Source organism: Meriones unguiculatus, chromosome X (genome assembly GCF_030254825.1).
Source record: "Meriones unguiculatus strain TT.TT164.6M chromosome X, Bangor_MerUng_6.1, whole genome shotgun sequence".
Taxonomy (NCBI): Eukaryota; Metazoa; Chordata; class Mammalia; order Rodentia; family Muridae; genus Meriones; species Meriones unguiculatus.
Window position 1 is genome coordinate 151999490 of NC_083369.1, and position 26406 is coordinate 152025895.

General features: G+C 39.8%; 1 pseudogene; it reads right to left on the minus strand.

The window, feature by feature from the left end:
- Window positions 1–17908: 17908 nt before the first annotated feature.
- LOC132649982 (nucleolar protein 7-like) lies at window positions 17909–21848 on the minus strand (annotated as a pseudogene).
- Between the last annotated feature and the right edge of the window lie 4558 nt (window positions 21849–26406).

Sequence of the window (26406 nt, forward strand, 5' to 3'; positions counted from 1 at the left end):
GACAGAGAAATAGAGAAAGCCAAGATTCACACTTTCTAAAACTGGTTCTTAATCTTAAGCAAAAATTGAGTAGTTGGAGACTGTACATTTTCACAGAAGTTGTCCCTATTGAGGCAGTCTTTTTCTTTAAAATGAAGCATAACCTGTAGTGGCACTGTATTTTCTACAGCGGTGTGTCTTATCTCCCACATGCATGTATTGCACCTACTTGACAGTTATAGTGGCACCTTTTTCTTTTAAAACAGGGTTTCAATGTGTGGTCCTCCTCGTCTCTGAGCCTTCAAAGTTCCTCAATCCACCTACCAAATGCACTATAGATGTGAGATGCCTTATATTATATGGTGTGTGTGAGTGTGTGTGGTTTCTCCATGGCTGTGTGAATTGCTGTATTTGTGTGCATTGGTATTGTTGTGTTTTTGTACTACATTTATATGCATGCATCTTGTTTTCTTTAAAAATTTTCCACTGTGATAAATTTTAAAAAATTACCAAAAAAGGCTGTGTGACTCTGGCTCATGCTGCATGTTGAGGGACTCTATTCTTGAAACTTTAGACCAGTGAACTAGCTGTAGTTATGGATTGCGGGGGAAGGGGGAGACTAGGTCCTTAGTCCTGTCTCGGGGGTAACAATACACTTTTATAACAGAATATGTGCACAGTGTAGCAGCAGGGAAAAAACATTCATATTACTTTCCTGATGTCATTGGTCTTCCTTAACTTTGACCCTTCTAGGTGTTTATGCTTGGGAGTTTGTTGTTGGTTTTCTTGCTTAGAACTTTATTCTGCTTCTAAGTCAGCAATTTTCAACCTGTGGTTGGCGACTCCTTTGCTGGTCACATATCAGATATCTTGCATATCCATATTTACATTAGAATTCATAACAGTAGCAAAATTACTGTAAAGAATTGGCAATTAAATCATTTTATGCTTGGGGTCACCACATGGGTTTAAAATTCACTGCGTTAGGAAGGTTGAAGTCCACTAAGCCATATTTTGCGTGTGGTTTTTAGAGTATTTTAGGATCTGGCTCCTCCTTGGTCATGTGCCTTTAAGTTTCTCTTAGTCTCAATGTGTGTGTTTCAGTTAGGTCAGTAGAAATATGCTAAAAACAATGATTAGGTTCTGGTCCTTGTTGTGTGTGCCCTGTCTAGCAGCTGTGCTCAGCAAAATAAGAGTAAAAATTTACTATTTATTAATGTGTCCATTGGTAATTCAGAGAGAAACTCTGTCTTATGGTACTATATGATCTTTTCTTCTCATCTCAAACTAAGATTCCTCAGATAAAATCTGTAGGATGGGGACACAAACCTCAGGTGAAAGCAGTTGAGGTGATCCATGAGTGCCTGGGATGTCTTATAAAGTATTGGCCAACAATAATTTCTTACAGGTATTATTTCTAAATTTTTGCTTTTAAGTAGTAAAGGGGGTTGAAATTTCTGACTTTTTGGTGGTGTCAGGATATAGCTCTATGCATAGTTTATATGTGATTCTATGCGCTAGTCCCTCATTGGACATATTCTTAGTATCTTTTAGTACCTGAATGGTGGGGATGACACTTCATTAGATGGCCTTGGTTTTCAGGGTAAATTAGAGTTGATGAGAGGGTTATAAGTTAGCTCTGTGAGATATGAACTATTCTTCAGTCAATGAGCTGGAGGTGGAGCGTAGGATTAGGGAACAAAACCTCCACTGGACACAAATGCATGTTCAGTACCATTAGATGCAATTAATGCTGTCACACAGGTACATAGAGGCTTTCTTACACTCAACACCTTTGAGTAGTTATTGGTAACTCTTAATTGTATATTAAATTTCCTTGTTTCTAGAACTTTCATTGTGATTGGGCAGCTCCAGAGATTCTCTCTTCCATCTCTTGTGTTCTGTTGGTGATGCTTACCTTTGTGGTTTCTCATCTTTTCTCTAAGTTCTCCAGCTCCAGGGTTTTCTCAGTTTGTATTTTCTTTATTGATTCTAATTCTGTTTTCATGCCTTGCACCATTTCCTTCATCTGTTTGAATGTGGATTCCTGTCTCTCTATGATGGTCTCTATTTTTTGTTGTTGTTGTTCATTTCCTCTCTATATGCTATTAATTGTATCTCTACTTGTGCCTCTATTTGTTTGGCTATATTTGCCTGTGTTTCTTTGAGAATTTTGTTCATTTCCTCTTTCTTTGCCTCCACTTGTTTGGCCAAATCTTTGATAGATTTGTTCATTTCCTCTTTAACTGACTGAATTTGCATGGTATTGTTCTGAGAGAGTTGTTTGTTTCCTCTTTATAAGCCTGAAATAATTGGGTAAGCATAGCTTTAAAGTCATTTTCCTGTGCTTCTGATGAATTGGAGTATCCATCATTTTGTGGGTTGCTGGTGAAGTCATGATGTCCTGATTCATGTTGGAAGTGTTCTTTCGCCTACCCCTGGCTATTGGCTTATCTGAAACCTTCCCTGTTTGATTTTGGGTTCTGCAATTCAGACTGATACTGTCTCTCTCTGGCATCTGGAGAGTTCTTCAGGAAGCTTACATAGGTCCCTTGTCCTCAGTGTGTGCTGAGGACTAGCTGTACCTGTGGGAGAAAAGTATGCAGACCCAAACAGGGCAAATGCAGGTGTTTGTGTGTGTGTGTGTGTGTGTGTGTGTGCGTGGAAGTGTGTCTCAAGGGACAGATTGATAGATAATGTTGAACCCTTCAATGTGTGGGAGGGGCTCTGCACTATATATGTATCAGGCGCTAGTGATGGTCATGGTGTAATTTTTGTCATTAACTGCCTTAACTCCTCAATTGGACCCACAGAGCAGGGGCTTCAATGTCCCAAGTGACCCTCTGTTTCCCAAAGTGGGTATGTGGGTGGGAGGGGTTTGATGCCTGGCTTCTGTTTTAGAAGGACCCTGGATCTGAGGATCTGTAGATTCTCAAGGATGCACTCACTCTCAGGCAGGTCACTTGGCAGGGATCGGTGTATCCAGGCTCTCTGCTCTCTGGTTTGGCCCTGCTTGTTTGATGTGCTCTGCCAGCTCAGTGCTGCTGTCACTGCCAGGATAGGAAGTCCCGCTGTAGCTGGAGACCGGGATGCCAATTCAGGTATTTTCTGGTATGACCTGGGGGCCCACCATTGTACTCTCATACCTGGGAGGCCCAGTGCCTGGTGTGCTTAGCTTATATGGCAAGTCTGCTTGGCTTTGGTGGGTATATAGCATAACATCTGTAACTGAGGGATTGGGCAGGCCATGCAGTCAGTGTCTGAGCGACCCTACGGGGCCAATATGTTGGCTAGCAAACCCAGAATTCTGGGATGATGGTGCCACGGGTCTGGACCCACAGTGCAGGTGCCTTGATGTCCCAAGTGACCCTCTGTTTCCCACAGTGGGTATGTGGGTGGGAGGGGACCAATGTCTGGCTTCTATTTTAGAAGGGGCATGGATCTGGGATATGGCATACTCACTCTCAAGGCGGTCACATCAGCAGGGATCGGGGTAACCAGGCTCTCTGTTCTCTGGTTTGGCCCTGGTTGGTCTTAAGCTGGAGGATTGATGTGCCCCACCAGCTCAGTGCTGCTCCACACCAGGTTAAGAAGTCCTTCTGTAGCTGGAGACTGGGATGCCAGTCCAGATGCTTTCTGGGAAGTCCTGGGAGCTCTCCACTGTGCTCTCCAAGCTTGGGAGGCCCAGCGCCTGGTGTGCCTAGCTTGTATGGTGTTTCTTCCTGGTTTTGGTGAGTATATAGCATATTCTCTGTCACTGTGGGATTGGACAGGCCATACAGTCAGTGGTTAGGTGAACCTGCAGAACCAGTAGGTGGCTAGCAGACTCGGGCACTGGGAGGATGGTGCCACTGCACAGGTCTGGGACTCCAAGACCAGTATTGCTGGCAGTTGCTGCTAAAGGGTTAGGAGCTCTGCCTTAGCTGATGCAGACCCTAGGCAGTTAGGGCCAAGCTAAGAATCTCAATGAGTCTGCCATGCCGAGGAAGGGGGAGTCCGATAGAGGGGAGTTCCAGGAGATTAAAGGATCGGTTCTCTCCTTCCCCAAACAAGTCCCCAGGTGACCAGAGACCAAAGTTCTCACCTCATGAGATGTTCCCTGTTGTTTAGAAAGCCTCACCGTAGTATTCCTTGGTTCAGAGGTCCTTCCACTCACCAACTCAGATGTTCAGCTCTTCCACAGCTCAGAAGCTGTGTGTGTTAGTGGCCATCTTGGCTCTGCAACCCCCCAAAGCATTCTATTTAAACGAAAGAAAATTTCCTCCATACCAAACAGATTACTCGAATTCTGATGGAATAAAAGTGGTAGATTCTGAAGTATATCTTGGAAAGTGCACATATGTAAGTACTTAATGAGTCTTCATTAGAATGAGGTATTTGGGTGGTCTTTGTGTTTGAATAAAAAACCCTGCTATATGGGCACCTCAGTTGGGGACTGGGAGTAACAGGCATTTTTCTTTTAAATTCTTTCATCTACTTGGCCTGAGCTGTTCCTCCTGTATGGAAGAGGATATGGATATTGCCAGAAGATAGCCTTGTGTTTCTTCTAAGTACATGCCATTGGCACTGTGTTGTAGAAACACTGTGCTGTAGAAATCGAGTTAACATGTGATCTTGACTAGCCCAGGTAAGAAAGGTGACTTCATACTGAAAATACAGGAAGGTATGTCAGCAGCAATATTTATTAGGCAGAGCAAAACTTGGCTTGGCTACTGTGGAAGGAAATTGCGCATATTTCTGAAGAGTTTGGTAGTTGTTCCACAGGAAAATGAGGCTAGAAAGGGAGTGCTTGTTACTCAGTAATCTCAGCTGGAACCACCCTGATACCATTCTGAAACTTTAAATCAGGGTGTTAAAGGAAGTAAGAGTATCTGAGCTCACTATATTTGTAGCTTCTGTGCTTCAGACATAAGCAGTACCAACCCCTGGACTCAAACATTTCTGTTTAAATTAAATAGATCACTAAGGAGTGAGGCTTTGTCAGTGTGTATGGAAAGTAGAAATGAGAATCTGCTGTTTGCTTAGTTTTTGTTTCTATCATACTTCACCTCAGTGATATTAATTGTAATTATGTACTGAGCAAATACATTTATGCAAATTCCTAGGTAATATGAAATGTCACACAGTTCACATGCACATAAAACTTAATCTCTGAGCTATTTTCTTCCAAGGAAATTCAGATCAAGGGTTGTTTTACATCTGACTTTTGGAGTCTTAAATTTCCCAATAAAATGAGGCTCTAGACCAGTTCAGAAGTCTGTGGTGTTATTTGGCCCAGTGAAGCTTAGAAGCTTCCTTAGCCATGCATTTTAAATAGTTTTGGAAATGTGACAGCACTGTCACATGAGTAGAGTGACTTAGACATTAGTACTTGTACTGAAGGCTAATAATATTCATTGTAACAATGTAGAGAAAGCCATGAGTGCTCATATTTATCCTTAATCTGATGATAGGGGTCAATGCTGCCATTTGGGAGGATGAATAGTGGCCTTTGTGTTAGTTTCTTAAACTAATATTTATGTGTAGAATGACATGAATTTGGCTCTTGAACTGTAATTTCAGTGGCTATAGAATGTCATCCCATTGGTAAAAATAAGAAAACTTAATAATAGTGCTAACCTAGGGGTATGGCATCTCCACTGTAAAGTTTTTTTTTTTTTTTGAAACGGCTAGATTGCAGTGTGTCAAAACATCTGATTGCTATTTTAAGCAACAATCGTGAAGATTCTGAAGATGCTAATTTTCTTGTGTCAGTTTTTTTTCTTAAGATTTATTTGTTATGTATAAGTATGTATGCCTGCACACCAGAGGAGTGCCCCAGATCTCATTATAGATGGTTGTCAGCCAGCATGTCGTTAATGGGGATTGAACTCAAGACCACTAGAAGAGCAGCCAGTGCTCTTAACCTCTGAGACATCTTTCTAGCCCTTGGGAAAGTTTTTAATTTCTTTAGTTCTTCAAATCAAATGATTAGGAGCATTATCCAAGATATATGTGTTAGGCTGGGTGAAGCAAGCAAGCCTTTAATCTCAACACTAAGGGGGCCAAGACAGGTAGGTCTCTGTGAGGGTGAAACCAGTCTGTTTCACATAAACAATTGTCTGGCCAGACAGAATACAAAGTGAGACCTTGGGGTGGAGATTGGGGAGATAGAGGGGGTAAAGCCATGAATAATGTTTATACTTACATTAAAAACAATCTAAACCATACTATCGGTTACTGCATGTTTTCTGCTACTCATAGGCAGACATGTATGTAATGAATAAAGGACTATTTGTATTTCTTGTTTATATTTTGAAACCTCATGTTTTTATTCGTAACATTGGTTTTAGATTTTAAAAACAGAAATGTTCTTTGTATTGTGCTCAAATGCTAGGATGTCTGGTCCGAAATGATACCTTTTCTTAATTGCACTCATTGCTCTAAAGACAAGAGAGTATTAGAGTACAAGTAAATTTATAGCTCTTTCCAGGATACATGATAGTGCATAAATGTATTATGAGTAATCTGAGATAATTATTGTAAGCACATTTGGTCTGATGTGTATATTCATATGATCAGAGCACACAATAGATAGCGTTGACACAGGCCTTGGCTTTGAAACTTAGACTAACAGTTTTTACTGCTGTGAGTTTCTATTACCTTACACTTACTTTCAGATCAGCCATTATCACAATAAATTGTGACCTTGATTCTTTTTTTAATTAATTACAGTTTATTCTCTTTGTATCCCACCTGTAGCTCCCTCCCTCTTCCCTTCCCAATTCCTCCCTCCCTCTTCTCAGCCCATGCTCCTCCCCCAGTCCACTGATAGGGGAAATCTTCCTCCACTTCCATCTGATCCTAGTCTATCAGGTCTCATCAGGAGTGGGTGCATTGTTTTCCTCTGTGTCCCGGTAAAGCTGTACCCCCCTGAAGGGAAAGTGTTCAAAGATCAAGTAAACCAGTTTATGTTACAGTCATAAACTGTTGCCATTGCTAGAGACCCCACTTGAACACTGAGTTGCCATGGGCTACATCTGTACAGGGGTTCTAGGATATCTCCATGAATGGTCCTTGGTTGGAGTATCAGTCTCAGAAAATACCCCTGTTGTCCAGGTTTGTTTGTTTGTTTATTTATTTATTTATTTATTTATTCATGTTCTCCTTGTGGAGCTCCTGTCCCCTCCAGGTCTTTCTATCTCACCCTTCTTTCCTAAGATTTCATGCACTTTGCCCAAAGTTTGGCTATGATTCTCAGCATCTCCTTTGATACTCTTCAGGGTAGAGTCTTTCAGAGGCCCTCTGTGGTAGGATACTGTCTTATTTCCTGTTTTACCCCTCTTCTGATGATCATCCTCATTGCCTTTCCAAATGAAGATTGAGCATCTTACCCATATTCTTGCTCCTTTATTAGTTTTTGTTTTTTGTTTTTTTTTGTTTTTTTTTTTTTTTTTTTTGGTGTACAGATTTTAGTTTGATTATCCTATAGTATATGTCTAATATTTACTTAGAGAGAGTATATACCCTGTGTGTCTTTCTGCTTCTGGGATACCTCACTCAGGATGATCTGTTCTAGGTACCACTATTTACTGCAATTTTATTGATTACCTTATTTTCAATTGCTGAGTAGCATTCCATTGTGTAAATAAATCACAATTTCTGTATCCATTCCTCAACTGAGGGGCATCTGGGTTGTTTCCAAATTGTGTCTATTATGAATGAAGCTGCTACAAACATGGTTGACCAATGTCTTTGTTGTATACTTGAGCATCTTTTAGATATATGCCTAGGAATGTTATAGCTGGATCTTGAGGTATCACTATTCCAAATTGTCTGAAAAAGCACCAGATTTATTTCGGAAGTGGTTGTACAAGTTTATATTCCCACCAGCAAGGGAGAAGTGTTCCCCTTTCTACATGTCTTCTCCAGCATGTATTGTCACTTAATTTTAGGTCTTATCAATTTTGATAGGTGTAAGGGGAAATCTCAAGGTCGTTTTGATTTCCACTTCCCTGATGACTAAGGATGTTGAACATTTCTTGAACTGTTTCTCTGCTATTTGCTATTCCTTTGTTGAGGATTCTCTTTTTAGCCCCATTTTTGAATAGGATTATTTGATTTGTTGCAGTTTAACTTCTTGAGTTTATTTTATATTCTGGATATTAGCCCTATGTCAGATACATGGTTGGTGAAGACCTTTTCCCAATCGGTAGGCAGTCTTTTTTTTTTTTTTTTTTTCTGAAAACAATGTCATTTGCATTACAGAAGCTCTTCAGTTTCATGAGGTCCCATTTATTTTTGATGTTAGAGCCTTTGCTGGTGGTGTTCTGTTTTGGAAGTTGTCTCATGTGCCAACGAGTTCAAGGCTCTTCCCACTTTTTCTTCTAACAGGTTTAGTGTGTCTGTTTTTATATTGAGGTCTTTGATCCACTTGGACTTTAGTTTTGTGCAAGGTGATATGTATGAATCTATTTCCATTTTCCTCCATGTAGACATCCAGTTAGGCTAGCACAATTTTTTGAAGATGATATTTTTTTCCATGGTATGTTTTTGTCTTTGTCAAAAATCAGATGTCCATAAGTGTGTGGGTTTATTTCAAGGACTTCTATTCTATTCCATTGATCCACCAGTTGGTTTCTATGCCAGTACTATTCAGTGTTTACTACTGTTGCTCTATAGTATAGCTTAGATCAGGGATGGAAATACCACCAAGAGATCTTTTATTGTACAGGACTGTTATTCCTGCTGAGCCATGAGTATGGGAGAGCTTTCCATCTTCTGATATCTTCTTCTATTTCTATGGAGACTGGAAATTTGATGCATACAAGTCTTTGACTTACCTGGTTAGAGTCACACCAAGGTACTTTATGTTATTAGTGGCTATTGTGAAGGGTTTTGTTTCCCTAATATCTATCTCAGACATTTTGACTTTTGGAACCAGAAGAGCTACTGTTTTTTTTGTTGTTGTTGTTGTTGTTGTTGTTGTTGTTGTTTTAGTTATTTTTGTATCCAGCCACTTTGCTGAAGGTGTTTATCAGATGTAGCAGTTCCCTGGTAGAATTTTTGGGGTCACTGATGTATGTATCCTATCATCTGCAAATAGTGATATATTGATTTTTTTCTTTCCAATTTGTATCCCTGTGATCTCTTTAATTGTCTTATAGCTATAGACAGGACTTCAAGAACTATGTTGAAGAGATATGTAGAGAGTGGGAAGTATTGCCTTGTCCCTGAATTCAGTGGGATTGATTTCAGTTTCTCTCCCTTTGTTTTGATGTTGTTATAGGCTTACTGTATATTGCCTTTACTGTGTTTAGGTAAGTGCCTTGTATCCCTGAACTCTCCAAAACTTTAACCATGAATGGGTGCTGGATTCTATGAAATGGTTTCAGCATCTAAGGAGATTATCCTTTTTTTCTGACTGTTTATATGGTGGATTACATTGATGGATTTCCATATTTTGAACCACCCTTGCATACCTGGGATGAAACCTCCTTGATCACAGTAGATGATATCTTGATGTGTTATTGTATTCAGTTTGTAAGTATTTTGTTGAGTATTTTTGCATCAATGTTCATAAGGGAGATTGGCCTGAAATTTTCTTTGTTGGATTTTTGTGAGGTTTAGGTACCAAAGTGACTGTGTCTTCATAGAATGTGTTTGGTAGTATTCCTTTTGTTTCTATTTTATAGAATAATTTAAAGAGTATTGGTGTTAGGTCTTCTTTGAAGGACTGGTAGAATTCTGCTCTGAAACCTTCTGCCCTGGGCTTTTTTTTTTTTTTTTTTGATGGGAGACTTTTGATGATAGCTTCTATTTCCTTTGGGAATATAAGGCTATTTAATTAATTTACATGGTCTTGATTCAGCTTTGGCAAGTGGAATCGAACAAAAAAATTGTATATTTCATTTAGATGTTCAGATTTTGTGGCATATAAGCTTTTGACTTAAGACCTAATGATTATTTTGATTTCCTCAGTGTGTGTTGTTATGTCTCCCTTCTCATTTATGATTTCGTTGATTTGGATGGTGTCTCTCTGCCTTTTAGTTAGTTTGGCTAAGGGTTTGTCTATCTTGTGGATTTTCTCAAAGAACCAATTCTAGGTTTCATTGATTCTTTGAATTATTTTGTTTGTTTCTAATTTATTGATTTCAGCCTCAAGGTTGATTATTTCCAACCCTCTACTTCTCTTTGGTTTGACTTCTTCTTTTTCTTCTAGGGCTTTTAAGTGAGCCATCAATTTGCTTGGGAGAGATTTAGAATTTCTTCTTGAAAACAGGTAGTTCTACTTCAAATTGCATTTGTTGTATCCCATAATTTGGGCTATGTTGTACTTTCATTTTCATTGAACTCTAGAAAGACTTTAATTTCTTTCTTTATTTCTTCCATGATCCAGCTGTCATTGAGTAGCGAGTTGTTCAATTTCCATGTGTGTATATGCTTTTTGCTATTTCTGTGGTTGAGGTCCAGCTTTAGTCCACGATGTTTAGATAGTATATAAGGTATAATTTCAATCTTCTTGTATCTGTTCAGGCTCACTTTGTGACTAACTATATAGTCTATTTTGGAGAAGGGTCCATGAGGTGCTGAGAAGTTAAATTCTTTTGTGTTTGGGTGAAGGGTTCTGCAGATGTCTGTTAGGCTCATTTGATTCCTGACCTTGGTTACAATCAGAGTTTCTTTGTTTATTTTTTGTTGTTTTTTTTTTTTTTTTTTTTACCTGTCCTTTGTTGTGAGTGAGGTGTTGAAGTTTCCCACTGTAAGACCTGGGGTCTCACAGCTCAGGAGTTCAATCACGCCCTTCCCAGAAACTCCCCCAGACCAAGACTCGTTGCAAAAGCAAGAGGTTTATTAACCATTGTACAACGGGGTCACCCTTGCTGGCCAGCAAAGAGTGGCACCGGGAGACAAAGGCCTTTAGGTTTTTAAAAGAAAAATTGTGGGAAATTTGAAGTTTTAGTTTTGGCAATTTAGGATTGGATGAGGAAGCTATAAAGTAAGATAATTGGTTAGTCTTAGGTGCTCAAGCTTGGCCAGTCCTGCCAAGTGTGGATGCAGCTGCACTTTAAGGTGGGGGTGGTTAGCTCATCCTTGAAGATTAGGGCTGCGGGCTCTTGGCCGGAGGTCAAAAGCTACTCAGAAGAAGTCTAGGTTCATTGCTAAGAAACGCTATCTCAAGGACAAGGGTCTGGTCCTTCTTTTGCTGAGTGAAGGTCATTGCTTGCTTGCTTGCCCCTTTTTTTATACCTGTCCTCATAGATAGGGTCACATACCTTCACTCTCTGGAAAGGTACTAACAGGCTTTAGCTTAACCTGGACCTAAAACTCAAAACTATAGGCTTTAGAAGATATATAGGTTACAAAGTTAGTCTAACCCTTTCACCACTATTAATGTGTGTTCAACTATGTGTGGTTTCAATTTTATTAATGTTTCTTTTACAAATGAGGGTGCCCTTGTATTTACGGCATAGATGTTCAGGATTGTGATAACTTCCTGGTGGAATTTTCCTTTGATGAGATGAAATGTCTTTCCCCATCTCTTTTGATTGTTTTTGTTTGAAAGTCAATTTTATTAGATATTAGCATGGCTACTCCTGCTTGCTTCTTGGGTTCATTTCCTTGGAAAACCATCTCTCAGCCCTTTCTTCTCAGGTAATGTCTATTTCTGTTCTTAGGTGTGTTTCTGGTATGCAACAGAATTTTGGTTCTTGTTTACACATCCATTCTGATGGTGTGTGTCTTTTTATTGGAGAATTGAGTCCATTGATGTTGAAAGAGATTAATGACCAGTGGCTGTTAGATCTTTTGATTTTGATATTGGCTGAGGTTGTGTGTTTGTGTGCTTGATTACTTTTAGTTTTGCTTTAGTAAGGTTATTTATTGCCTGTGTTTTCCTGAAAGAATTCCATTTTCCTGGTTTGTATTTTTTTTTCCTTCTCGTATCTTCTGTAATGCTGGATTTGTGGGTAGGTATTGTTGAAATTTGTTTTTGTTGTTGAATATCTTGTTTTCTCTGTCTATGAGAACTGAGAGTTTTTCTGGATATAGTAGAATGTGCTGACATCTGTGTTCTCTTAGGGTCTGCATGATATCTGTCCAGGCCCTTCTGGCTTTCATAGTCGCTGTTGAGAATTCAGGTGTGATTCTGATGGGTTTGCCATTATATGTTACTTGGCCTTTTCCTCTTCTAGCATTTAGTATTTTTTCTTTGTTCTGTGTAATAATTGTTTTGATTATTATGTTGCAGGAGGATTTTCTTTTCTAGTTTAATTCATTAGGTGTTCTGTAGTTCTCTTGTATTCTTATAGGTCTCTCCTTTAAGTTGGGGAAATTTTCTTCTATGATTTTGTTGAAAATATTTTCTGGGCCTTGGAGATGGGAATCTTCTTTTTCCTCTATTCCTGATATTTTAGATTTAGTCTTTTCATATTGTCTTGGCTTTCTTGGATAGTTTGTGTCAGGGCATTTTTAGATTTATTATTTTCTTTGACAGATACATTGATTTCTTCCATTGTATCTTCCACACCTGAGATTCTTTCTTCCATCTCTTATAACTGTTAGTTATGCTTACCTCTGTATTTCTTGTTTTCTTTCCTAAGTTCTTCCTCTCCATGATTTCCTCCTTTTGTGTTTTCTTTAATTTTTCCAATTCTATCTTCAGAACTTGAGTTGTTTTGTTGATTTCCTTCAACTGTCTGACTGTTTAATTTCCTGTTTTTCCTTCAGTTTCTTCAGCTGTTTGTTTGAATCTTCCTCTGTTTCTTTTACTTCTTTTAGTGTATTAATCATTTCCTCTCTGAAAGCCACAAACTGTTTGGCTGCATCTTCCTGTAATTCTTTATGGATGGCCATAATCTGTTTGACTATATCTTCCTCTAATTCTTTACACATTTTATTTGTTTCCTCCATTAACCTCTTCATAAGCATATATGTAAGGTCATCTTCTTGAGTTTCACTTATGTTAAGGTGTCTAGGGCTACTTGCCCCTGTATAACTGTGTTCTGGGTATTCCATACTGCTCTGCCTTATCTTGGCTGTGCTTTTATTCGGTCATTTACCCGTATGGCTGACTAAGGTGTTGCCTGTTAATTTCTGGTGCCTGCTAGAATCTTGGGGTGGGTCAAATGCCCTTGATAGAGTTCTGAAGGAGGCCTCCTTAGCTTTTTGGTTATGGTCAACAGAATGGTAGTGCTTCTCAGAACTTGCCAAAGTTCACCACAGGCATATGGATCTGTGTGGTAACTGCTCTCCTCTCATCAGGAGAAGTCCTGGAGACACCTGCCCTGCAGCTGGGTTTCTTGCTCTGAATTTAGTGAGCTGCTTTTGCTGCCAGGGGGCCCTGCAGTTTTGTCAGTTTAACTAGGGATGACTGATTTCACCATGGAGCACTATCTGGGGACTGATCCAGTGGCTCTCAGGCTTCTGTAGGTCTAAGGTTGGAGCTTTGTGCACCAGGACTCTGGCGATAATCAATGGCAGGTGAACATAACGCTCATGCATGCAGCTGGAGGCTAGAACCTGAGGGAACCCAGAAACTTTTCTGGAGCTGTGTGTCCTTAGGTCAGATCTGATGTTTCCCTTGGCATGGGGTTTCTTCATGGCAGGGATACCCAGTCTGTGGTGGTTTGGGGTCCACAGTTCCATCTGGAGTGATGAGTTGAGCACCCAGGTGGAGTGGCTCAACTTTACTGGAGATTGGGTGCCTTGGCACCTGCAGGAAACTGGGAACCTATCCTGAGAACTCTTTTGGGTGGTGGGGTGGGGGGTCGGCTGAGTGCACTGACCTCCCCAAAGAGAAACTCAATATCTGGTGCCCTGGGGCCCACAGTTCAATCTGGGATGGTAATCAGAGCACACAGACCTGTGGCCCTGTGCTGGCAACCAACCACCCTCAAGGACCTGGAAACTCTTCTGTGGTTTAGCTGGGTGACCTGAACCTGATTGATTCTCACACTGTGCGGTTTTCTCTCACCTGGTAAACACAATCGCTGTTGTTTTAAGGTTCAGTTTTCTGTCACTGTTGCATCCTTTCTGTGCTGCTGGTCAGAAACAGCGTCCTCCAAGTGGTGCAATCTTAGATACACTTTAGGATCTTGTTTCTTAAAAGCCTCAAGATACTTAAAACAAGATGCTTCCTTTGGTCAAAGAGTATAATAATGAACCCAGTGCTCACTTGAGCACAGTACTTCCTATGAACCATAAGCTTATCAAAACAACAAAAATGATTTTTTTTTCCTTTCTGTTTGTCAGTAAATCAGTACTTCAATAAACATGACATTCAAACAATCTTTTTCTTTGGTGAGTGTGGGAGTTTCAAGATATGTGGAGAGCCGGGGTTTGGTCACCATGGCGCTGTCTTCTGCCCTCAAAACTGGTAAACAAGTCTTAGAGCGCATGACAGTTCGGCAATAGCGCGCCAAGTCACAAGCCCAGCCCGGGGCGTCATATGGGTTGATGGGTGAGCAGCCAATCAGGGGATGATACGTCATCTCACACCGTGGGTGAGCAGCCAATCAGGGAATGATACGTCATCTCACACCACTCTGGTGCGAGCAGGGCTTATATAAACAGCGCCTTCGGGGCTCGGGGTCTTCCTCCTTTCATCGCTTGACTGCAATAAAGCTTTCTGCAGAATGTATCCTGTTGTCTGCATACATTCTTGCTGGCTAGACAATTACGCGGGTCGCAACATCTGGCGCATGCCTGTCCCAGCTACTCGGGAGGAGGATCGCTTGAGTCCAGGACGGTCATGCGCTCTAGGACTTGTTTACCAGTTTTGAGGGCGGAAGCCAGCGCCATGGTGACCAAACCTCGGCTCTCCACAAAGATAGGGACTTGCTTGGTAGATCAAACTGGCCTTGAATTCAGATATTTGCCTTCCTTTTCCCAAATGCTAGGATTAAAGTCATGAACCACCATGCTCCCGCTCCAGACCACATTTTATTAAACTGTGTTTTCTGCCAGGTCTGCTCCATGCTTTTTTTTACATTTGTGCTTCATTCCTTCAGAATTGTTTTTCCTGCTATATTGGAAACTCTTTAAGCTTAGGCTATCAGTAACTGAGCTTAGGCTATAGCTAATCAGAGAGCTTGAGAGACACTGTCTCTGGTTCTTCCCCTGTCAACATTGCCTGCAGAAGTATGGTTAGTTTCACTAACCTAATGTTTTTATAAAGTTTGGAACCATCTCCAGAGAGAAAATACTAGCTTCTTAGTGGAGTCCTGTTACTCTAAGTTCATGTCTTTTTTATAGTCATTGCACATTTTATACCAACACTCAGGAGGCAGAGGCTAGCAGATCCCAGATGCAGACCACCTGTTCTGTAGAGAGAGTCCCGATCAAAAACAAAATAAACCTACTTGTCTTAAGACTGTGATGTATAACACCCAAGAATATTCTATTTATAAAATATCTGAACTAATGATCAGAGGTTAGCCTCTTCAAATCTAGGGTGGCTTTGCTCTGTACTCTCATAGGCCTTTCCTTGCTTCTGAATACCATTTACCAGCACATCTTAGAGGCAGCTCAACAGCCCTCACCAGACTTTCTCTACAGGAGGTTGAGTATCATCACTGGAAACTTTGAATGAAAATCTGGTACTACCTTTTCTTGCTAATATCAGCTGATCTTGGCTAAGTATCAAGGTTGAGAGAGAAGTAATATGTTGTATACAAACCTTAAAAAGGATCTCTGAGTTTCAGACCAGAGAGGAATAAAGAGTGATTCCATGTATCAAAAGAATAAAAAAATAACATTCAGGAGTGGTAGTGCATGCCTGCCTTTAATCCTAGGGAGGCAGAGACAGGTGGATTGAGTTCCAGGCCAGCCTGGTCTACAAAGCATGTCTAGGACAACCAAGGCTACATGGAGAAACCCTCACTCTCTCTCAAAAAAAAAAAAAAAAAACAATGAATGAATGAGTCAATAAATAAAGTTTTAAGAAACCTTATTTCTGTAAGAATTTTCATAGAAATACCTATTTGTCTCGCTATTCATGTGAAAGTTCAGATACTCACAGGTACTGATGTAGGAAATTTTGTATTTTGTGACTGAAAAATGGTTTTAAAAATAGTTGTTAATTGCTATTTCCATGTTCTAATCCTTTTTCCTTAGAAACTCACAATCTGCCAAGGCAAGCTCCCCTTGCTTTAGCAGTGGGACAGACCACACAGTGTCTAGAACTGATGGCTCGATCAGGAATTGGATCCTGTGCAGTTGCCACAGTGGAAGACTACCTACATTAGCTATGCACTTCAGGAGCTCACACTTACACTGTGGCAAGTAGTCAACATGGAAGAAGACCAGCTCTGCTGAACTGAAATTTAGATTTTTTAAAATTATCCACTGGGGGCAGGTTTTGTAGCTTTATATTGGTTCCTGGTTTACAGCATGACACAAATGATTTTCTAACTTAGTTTTGGAGAAAATATTTTCCATCCTTTAACCTCTTAGTTGTCTAAGATATATTACTGAATTTCAGATGTTCAGATTGGTTATCATAAATCCCTTAAAACAATTACCTAAAAGAAACTAAAAATCCTGCTTTCTTTGTTGGCGGGAGAAGGAGGGAAAGAAATGAATCAAGTTGTGTTTGTGTTAGCGTGTGGGTGATGTAAACTACAAGTTGGGAGCTGTTCTGAACCCTCCTCCTGTGCAAGCATTCAATCAGTGAAACTTGCAAAATGCATAAACATCAGACAGTTTGAATTTAATAGCGTTGATGAAAGAAATCCATTCTTAATATGTACTGTAAAAGTTGAAATACTCAGGAGATGAGTGGATATGTTGCTACTTAAAATATCAGCCTGTTTTGTCCCAACAGTTTTGTTTTTAACATGATCCTCTTCAATTTGGTTCCTGTTTAACTGCAGATGACTTCTGTTGTAGACTTGCCAGTTTAACTGTTATGTTAAAACAGTATTACATGTAAACAGTGTGGTTGTCACCTTTATTTATATAAAAACCAAATATTTAGTTAGTTCATCATGTCTTTATTTAATCTTTGTACACCTTCCATTTTTAAGTGCTTAAATGAGTACTATATTGCAATAAAAATGTAGTGATGTAATTAACTGGCCATTAAAATTTACTTCTACAGATATTAGTGTCAGTTGAATTTATGTATTAGGTTCCTATATAGTTTTTTAGAGTAATTACTATTACTGGTTCTTACTGTCAGCCCAACTTCTACAGTCTCAGACTGTCTTCATTTAATTGCATTAGTCAAATCTGACACTATGTGTGGAAATTAAAAAAAATAGAAATTTGACAAGTACTGTAACTGTCAACCAAGCAAATCCCCAAACTATTTAAAAGTAAAATTTGAAAAGCTGTTGCAGGGCTTGAAAAATGGCTCAGCAGCTAAAGGCACTTGCAGTGTAGTCTGGTGACATGAACTCATCCTCTGGAATTCACATGGTATAGATTACTCAATATATACTGTCTCCTAAGAAACCGTGAATGTGTGCACACACCTTTTCTTTAAAAAACAAACAAAACCTTATTTCTGATTAATTTAGTCCATGGCTGGACAAAGGTGCTGACTGAAGCTTAAGGCTTCTCCAGCAGGTATTTATTTACTTCTTCTTGGGATTCAACCAACCAGGCCTTTTATCAATAACTTCTTATTCCTTAATGGCAAAAATCATATCAATTAACAGCAGAACAGCTTTTCTGATGAAGACTCCAAGGATGGTCTCTTTATCGCTGACTTCCTGTGCCCACAATGATGAAAAAATCCTCTTTAAATGTTTTTCCCTCCAGGATGCTCAACTTTAGTCCAGAAAGAAATGTAGCCAGCTGTTTTCACAAACAGAAAGGTTTATGATTTTTATAATGGTCCTTTTGTAATACTCCCTCTATGAATGACTTCATTATGACAAGTGAATCCTCCACTCCAAATAACCTTAAATTATATGTATTCAAAGTGCAGGTTCTTCATTTAGGTTTACCTCGATTCACTTATAATTTTTCTTTTTCAACATTTTGCCATCCACCTTTTTTTAAACCTCTTGGCATTTTGTTCTTTCTGAGCATCTATGACACAACAAGAGAAAGCTCCATGTGTAAGAATACACAAGAGGTATTAGTCAAAACTCAGAGAAACTTAAATGTTAGATTTTTTGAGTGTCTTGTTTACATAAATGGATACTATAAAAGTAGATCTTTAAACTTATAACAATGACCTGCCTCCTTTCAAAAGCATTCCCTTTGTAAACTACTCAAGCCAAGAGAAGAACACTCCAGCTTACCCCATGCGCTTTTCAGAAACTGGGCAACAGCCTTTTTCACTGGTAAACTCGAATTATTCAGACACAGGAACTTGTTTACTAAAGGGAACAATCACTTGTCATTTCTTTGTCATTGTGAGAAACTGAGACAGACAGTCACACTCTATAAGAAAATCCTAGTAGTCCTCTTGGATACTGAACCATATAGAGTTGTGGATGAAGTGTTGGCTGCTTCTTACCTTGAATCTCTCAGATCTTGATCTTTCAGCCTTACAGCCAAGTCATTTTTAGCCTGACTAGTGATCAATACAAAAGTTCAAAATAAATTAGAGGACACATGCTCATTCTCCTACAAAACTGTGTGTATGTGGTGCTGAGGAGGGTCACCGCAAGTTGGCTCACATACACTAAGCAAGCACTGTATGGCTCTTTCACATCCTTAAACCAACATTTTTTTGGTTTTGGAGAGTGGGGCTAGGGTGATGTTAAATCCATGGCCTCACAAATGCAAGTCAGTGACTCTATGACTCATGGCTTCATTGGAAAGGCATTGTTTTTGATCATCATTGTATTTAAGTGATTGTATGCACTCATAATACAGCTAAATCTCATGCTATTTTATAAGAAAAAGAAATATATTAACATGCTTTAAGGCAGCAAGTAAATGTTACTATCAAAACTGGTATATATATTTTAAATAACCCAATCTGATATACTGCGACCTTCCCCTCATAAGCCAAAACTTTAAAAAGGAAACTTACATTCCATTGGGAAAACAGAATAAAACTCATTACCTGACAGACTGCACTTTCTGTATTTTAACTTTTTGGAGTTTCTTCATTTTGCATGGTAATCAACTTCCTTTTTCAAATTATCTGTAAAAATGAAATCCACTTTGTGGAATAGTATTTCTATAAATTAACACTTCAGTGACTACATGTGAGTGCAGGTTTTATTTTGAAGAAATAATGGAGTACAGGTTTAGCCAACTTTGACCAGGACTAGGGACCACAAATATCCAAGAATATATGCAAATGCACCTCACCCTTACATGAAGTTTCATAATGAGAACAAATCATACCTTGTTTGTTTCCTGATGATTCCTTTATGCTATGGGGGGAATGTAAGAACAGAAGACACTAAAGAGTACTCAAAACAAGTAGCCTAAATTCCCCTGCTGGCTTTCATAACCACTACCTTTAATTTGTAATCATGCCTCACAGCACTGCCACCAAATCCCAGTCACTGAACTAGCATGGAGTATCCTCAGAATTTAAACCTGAACACTGTTGATAAGCATCGAGAGAGTATGCTTAACAATGTGGAGAACTCAGGAACTGTTTGTATAACTTAGGACTTCAGATATCAAGAAAAGGGTGGTGCTTGTCTCATAGTAATAAATCAGATTTGTTCAACAGTTTGGGCACTAGAGACAAAGGGCAAATCCCAGAGAATGACTAAACTATCTGGAAAATGGAATAATGGCAGTAACTCTACAGATGAAAAGTGATGGGGGATATTGAACTTGGTTTGAAAGACAAGGAATTCAATAGCACAAACATCTGCTCATATGCCTCAGGGATTAAATATCAGAATAATTATGGGAATATAACCATCATATTGGACCTACTATCCTGATATTTTAAAACTTCAGAACAGAATTTAGAATGCATTAAGCCCAGATGTAGTGAGCACAACCTTAATCTCAGTACCTAGAGGCAGAAGCAGGCCAGTATGAGTTTGAGGCTAGCCTGCTCAACAGAGTGAGTCATTAACCCTGTCTTTGAAAATCAAAAGGAATGTGCCAAGGAGTGCCAAAAGGAAAGGAGTAAGTTCAGTAAGACTTATTTCATGCAGTAAAAACAAACATAACTCAAACCTTGAGTTTTAAGCACAGAGCATGGAGCAAAGCTACTAAATAAAATGGGCAGCAGAGAAGAGATGATGGCAGGTCAGACAAGCACATGAAAAGCTTGGATTTAGGAGCTTTGGCTAAATGCCTGCTGCAACACTAAACGGTATGTTTTTTTTTTATTTTTTATTTTTTTTTATTTTTTTATCAGTTACATTTTATTAACTCTGTATCCCAGCCGTGTCCCGATCCCTCATTCCCTCCCAGTCCCTCCCTCCCTCCCTCCCTCATCTCCACCGTGCCCCTTTCCAAGTCCACTGATGGGGGGGACCTCCTCCCCATTCATCTGATCCTGTTTTATCAGGTATCTTCAGGACTGGCTGCAAAGCCCTCCTCTGTGGCCTAACAGGACTGCTCCTCCCTTTGGGGGTGGGGAGGCCAAAGAGCCAGTCATTGAGTTCCTTTTAGAAATAGTCCTTGTTCCCCTCACTTTGGGAAACCAATTGGTTACTGAGCTACCACAGGCTACATCTGAGTGGAGGTTCTAGGTTATATCCATACATGGTCCTTGGTTGAATGTCAGTCTCAGAAAAGACCCTGTGCCCAGATATATTTGGTCCTTGTGGAGCTCCTATCCTTTCCCCATCAGACTAAACGGTATGTTTTAAGACAATTATTTACCATCTATCCAGAACCAGGGCAGAAGCTTGTTGGGTAGAGTTTCCATGATAGAGTGGAAACAGAAACTCTAAAACCTGTGTATCTTTTAAGTTAGGGAGAATTTCTTCAGTTGTACAGAATTAAATCAAAGATGGCTTTATGTAAGTAGAAACCTATTACTTACTGAGCCTCTGAAGCTGTAGTTAGCTGCTCTAAAACAGCAGCTTTCTTTTCTTTTGGAATAAGGACATTTGAAGACAAATTAAACCTGATGTACATGTATGCTCAGAGTTGCTTTTAAATTGCTTTCAAACATCCCTGCATGTGGGCCATTGCCCCCCCCTACCTCCAAGCTGGCAGTCTGAGTTTACAAAGTGCAAAACATTCTCTGTAATTGTACCCAAAGTAACTCAAAATTCAAGTATCCCCTTATAATAATAAAAAAAAAAAAACATGGGCATGGGCACTTGAAGGGGCACTTGAAGTCAGATGCATGGGGTGTAAATATGTAATCATTAGCCCTAGATTACAATTTTGAAAATTCAAGAGTGTTCTCCTACTCCTGGAACCTGAGACCAGGGGAGTGTCAGCACTGCCACATCCATGTAGAATTAGTGTAGACACTAAGAAACTTCAGTGTCCATTGTTCCTCTCAAATACCTTATCCTAAAGACTTTAGCAAGGAAACAATTTAGCCCTGGCCACGTTTTCAAAGTGATAGTTCCCATCTCTTACCTTCTGTTCAATGAACAGCTCCTACTCCACTTGAAGCAGCTTCCTCTTCTCCTTAAGCAGTATTTTGTCTCAGTGAGAAAAGTGGGTAGGTTAGTGCTGGCCAAGGTCCAGGAATCTCTAGGTGCCCCTGTCCCAGCCTCAGGCACCACGCCAAGGAACACTCTCATGGACACATGCAGCTCCTCCTCCCTCACTTCTGCCTGGGCATGAGCAAAAGTCAGTTCCTCAGGGGCATCATTTTCCCTGTCCTCCTCCTCATCCAGCTGCTTTGCAGCAGTGCAGGTGCTGGGGTGCATGACCAGCAAGCCGTGCTCTGCCTCCTCCTCCTCCTCTGAGGCCAGCTGGTTCTCATCCACTCTCACTTCTGCCAGCACAGTGACAGGTGAAGAGAGTAGCCAGAGCTGCACCATGGCCAAGGGAAAGATGGATATCTGACCCTTGACCCAGAAACAGCTGCTAGAGTGAAGCAGAGGCCACAAAATGCACATAGGCAGGTGCTGAGAAGATTGTGTTGCTTCATGGTTGTTGTCACACAGAGAAACTGAATTGAACTCACAAAGATAAACCAGTCTCTACTTCTCAAATGCCAGGATTAAAGGTGTGTACCACCAAAGCTGGCTTTTGTGGACTTCTTTAATCCAAGTTCTGGCAATGCAAAATGTAACAGAACACATCACAGATGACTGTCTAAATCCTGTGTACCAAAAGACTTTTATACTGACAGGTGCAGGAGGCATGATTTCAGTGTGTTTTCTCAAAGTAATTCTGAATTCATAAATGAAATAATATACATATATGTGTGTGTGTGTGTTGTGTTGTGTGTATTTATGTATGAAAACAGAAATGGATTGAAAGATATCCCGTGCTCATGAATTGGTAGAATTAATATTGTTAAAATATCCATACTATACAATATTCATATTACAATTGCAATGTCATTTTTTTCATAGAAAGATAAAACAATCCTAAAACTCACAGATACAAACAAACCTCAATTACTGAAAAACTCATGAGTATAATGAACAAAGCAAGAGTCTCCATGGAAAATGACATCTTCACAATATAGTATAAGGTGATAGAAATTAAAATAGCATGGTACCGGCATAATGGTAGACACATAATGGATTACAGAATGAAGTCAGAAAATAAATCTATATGTATATGGTCAACTGACTTCACAAATCTAACAGTGACACGTGGAAAAAGTTTAGTCTTTTCAATAAATTTTGTTGGGAAATTAGATATCCACATCCTGAGAAATGAAACTGGACCCTCATCACACTCAATGTACAAAACGGAATTAAAAAAAAAATACTTGAAAAAAAAAACATAGAGGGTGTGAAACTCCACAACACTTGTTAAGGCCATGACTTCTAGATTTGGTTCTCAAAACACAGGTCACAAAAGCAAACAAAGACAAATGTGATTATATAAAATTAATATAATCTTCATGAGTAACCAAATGGTTGTACTCTGTGCTGTGCTACCCTGGGCTAGATCCATGTCATTGAAAGAAGAATAAGCAACCCCCAGAGCATGATATGGGCCCTATTTTAGATGGACATGGTGAATATGCCTATAATTCCAGGACTAGGAGTTTAAGACTGGAGAATCATGTGTTTAGGTCAGCCTGGGGTACATATTAAACTATAATAAGATGTATATTTTGGGGTGAAGATTTATCTTAGATTTAGGAAATTTGTCTAATGTGCACAGGCTCTGATTTCAATCCCAAGCATTACAAAGTAAAATGGAAAATAAAATAGAGTGGATACAGAGATGGCTCCATGGCTAAGAGCACATACTGCTCTTGCAGAAGATCAGAGTTCATTTTCCAGGACCCACATCTGGATCTCACAGCAGTCTGTAATAAGAGATCACAAAACCTCTGACTTCACAGGCATTTGCACTTATGTACACACACATATAATTAAAATTGTCCATTTGTTACAGTATAAAGAGCTACCTTCAGCTGTAAATGCTGATTCAGGAAGTATGGGTGGCTGTTTTGTTTTATTTGTAAGAGCTTGTGTGATCTTTATTTTTGGGAAGATTAAGGGAACCACAGGAAAATTAGAGAAATGAGGAGAGTTGAGCTCCTGTTAACAGAGTGCATGTCAGATGGAAGGCATGTGTAATAGCCCAAACCATCAAACACAGAGCTAATGAGGAATCATTTGTGCTTGAAATAAACAGAGAGAGAGAGATAATGAAATATTCATGTATGTATGTATGTATACAAATATATGTATATAAGCATGTACTGGAGCCCCCTGGCAGAGCAGAACATTTCTTGAGTGGCGAGTGTGTATTGAAAGAAATTTTTTAAAAAAAGAGAGTACACATGGGGTCTGTTCGAGAGTGCTTCTAGTCGAAACTAGGCACCAGTTTATTCCACAGTCCTTTTTTTATAGGCAGAGCAAAGAACTTCAATACAATGATGTTCATCAAGAAGTCAAATTTTTTTACTTCAACTGTCTGTGTGATCCTCAAACAAATGAAAGGAAGTATACTTGGCAACACATCCTGCCTACTGTCAAAAACAAAAGGAAAGGAATTTGGCAAAACATTCTATCTCTGTCTCCAGGTGAAGGTCAGGGTGAAAACATATTTTTCACTGAGGGCTCAATAATAAAGCATCCTGACAAATAAGCAACTCTCCACAGGTCTCCCTTTTTTATATTTTAAAAATTGACCAATACATAAGTTCTATGGAGCAGAAGATTGTGCCTCTCTCAGTTTGTCTCTCTTGAAAGATATATTCTTACCGGACATGCCCTGACTTAGGTTGAATATTCTTCAGAGAGATCTTACTTGTCTTTGACTACCAACCTCTGCTTGGGAGTCACTGTTGTCAGAACAAAAAGATTACCTACAGATTGGGAAATGATCTTCATCAGCCCTATATCTGACAGAGGGCTAATATCCAGTATATATAAAGAATTCAAGAAGTTAAATAGCAACAAATGAAGTAATCCAATTTAAAAATGGGGTACAGAGCTAAAAAGAGAATTCTCATTAGAGGAATATCAAATGGCAGAGAAACACTTAAAGAAATGTTCAACGTCATTAGTCATCAGGGAAATGCAAATCAAAACAACCCTGAGATTTCAGCTTACAACCATCAGAATGGCTAAGATCAAATACTCAAGTGACAACACATGTTGGAGAGGTTGTGGAGAAAGGGGAACTCTCCTCCACTGCTGGTGGGAATGTAAACTTGTACAACCACTCTGGAAAGCAATCTGGTGCTTTCTCAGACAATTAGGAATAGCACTTCCTCGAGATCCAGCTATACCACTTCTAGGTATATATCCAAAAGAGACATAAGTACACAAAAAGGATATTTGCCCCACCACATTTGTAGCAGCTTTATTTTTAATAGCCAGAACCTGGAAACAACCCAGATGCCCCTCAACTGAGGAATGGATACAGAAAGTATGGTACATCTACACAATAGAATACTACTCAGCAATAAAAAACAAGGGAATCATGAAATTTTCAGGTAAATGGTGGAACTGGAAAAGATTATTCTGAGTGAGCTATCTCAGAAGCAGAAAGACACACAGGGTATATGCTCACACATATAGACATATAATATAGTATAAGCCTACAAAAAAATATGTACACCTAAAGAAACTAATCAAGAGGGAGGATTCTGGATAAAATGCTCAATCCCCATCCAGAAAGGCAAAGAGGATGGACATCATTAGAAGGAGAAAACAGGGAACAAATTAGGAGTCTGCCACAGAGGGCCTCTAAAAAGCTTTGCCCTGTAGACTATCAAAGTAGATGCTGAGACCTATTGTCATCCTTTGGGCAGAATGCAGCGAATCTTATGAAAGAAGTGGGAAATAGTAAGATCTGGAGAGAACAGAAGCTCCGCAAGGAGAGCAACAGAACCAAAAAATCTGAGCACAGGGGTCTTCCCTGAGACTGATACTCCAACCAAGTAGCATGCATGGAGATAACCCAGAACACCTCCACAGATGTAGCCCATGACACTTAAGTCTCCAAGGGGGTTCCACAGTAATGGGAACAGGGATTGTCTCTGACATGAACTGATTGGCCTGCTCTTTGATCACCCCTTCCTGAGGGGGGGAGCAGCCTTGCCAGGCTACAGAGGAAGACAATGCAGCCACTCCTGATGAGACTTAATAGACTAGGATGAGAAGGAAGGAAAAGAAGACCTACCTTATCAGTGGACTTGGGGAGGGTCATGCATGGAGAACGGGGAGGAAGGGAGGGATTGGGAGGGAAAGAGGGAGGGAGATACTGGGGGGATACAAAGTGAATAAAGTGTAATTAATTTAAAAAATTAAAAAAATAAAACTACAAATGCAAGAATAAAGTATAGAGAGAAACACAGCATGTCAATGTGGAAAACCAAATGTTCCTTGGAAACTCCCTATCTGCAGTTAATGGTATTTTGCTCTTTCATAGATGTCAACTACAAATCAATCAAACAACCCAACCCCCCACACACAAATTCCCTTCTTTGCCCTCATTTTCCTTTCTATTGTTATCTGAGGAATTCAAAACTGTATAATCTCCTGGGATGGCATCTCAAAGTCAATGCTCCACCACCAATCACCCTTGACCTTCCCTGTACCTGAATATGTTGGTGGCTGTGGTGGTTACTAGGTTAAAACTCAGCCACAAGGACTCATCTGGAAGCCATCTAAGAGGCAAACATGGCTTCTGGGTAGACCACAGAGGATGTTCCCACGTGCAAAACAAGTGGACAATGATTGAAGAAGGTGGAGATGAAACAATAGCAACACTTGCTCAGTCAGGGCTGTGGATGGACGTGTGAGGAAAGCTAAGTCATGAAGGAAAATGCAGTATGGAGGCAAGTGAAAGAAGTTACTTGCCTGGTGTTTGGCTAATCCTCGGAATTGGGGAGAACACGTGACACAAAACGACATTTACACAGGTGGACAGAGAAGCCCAATATGACCCGAAGGA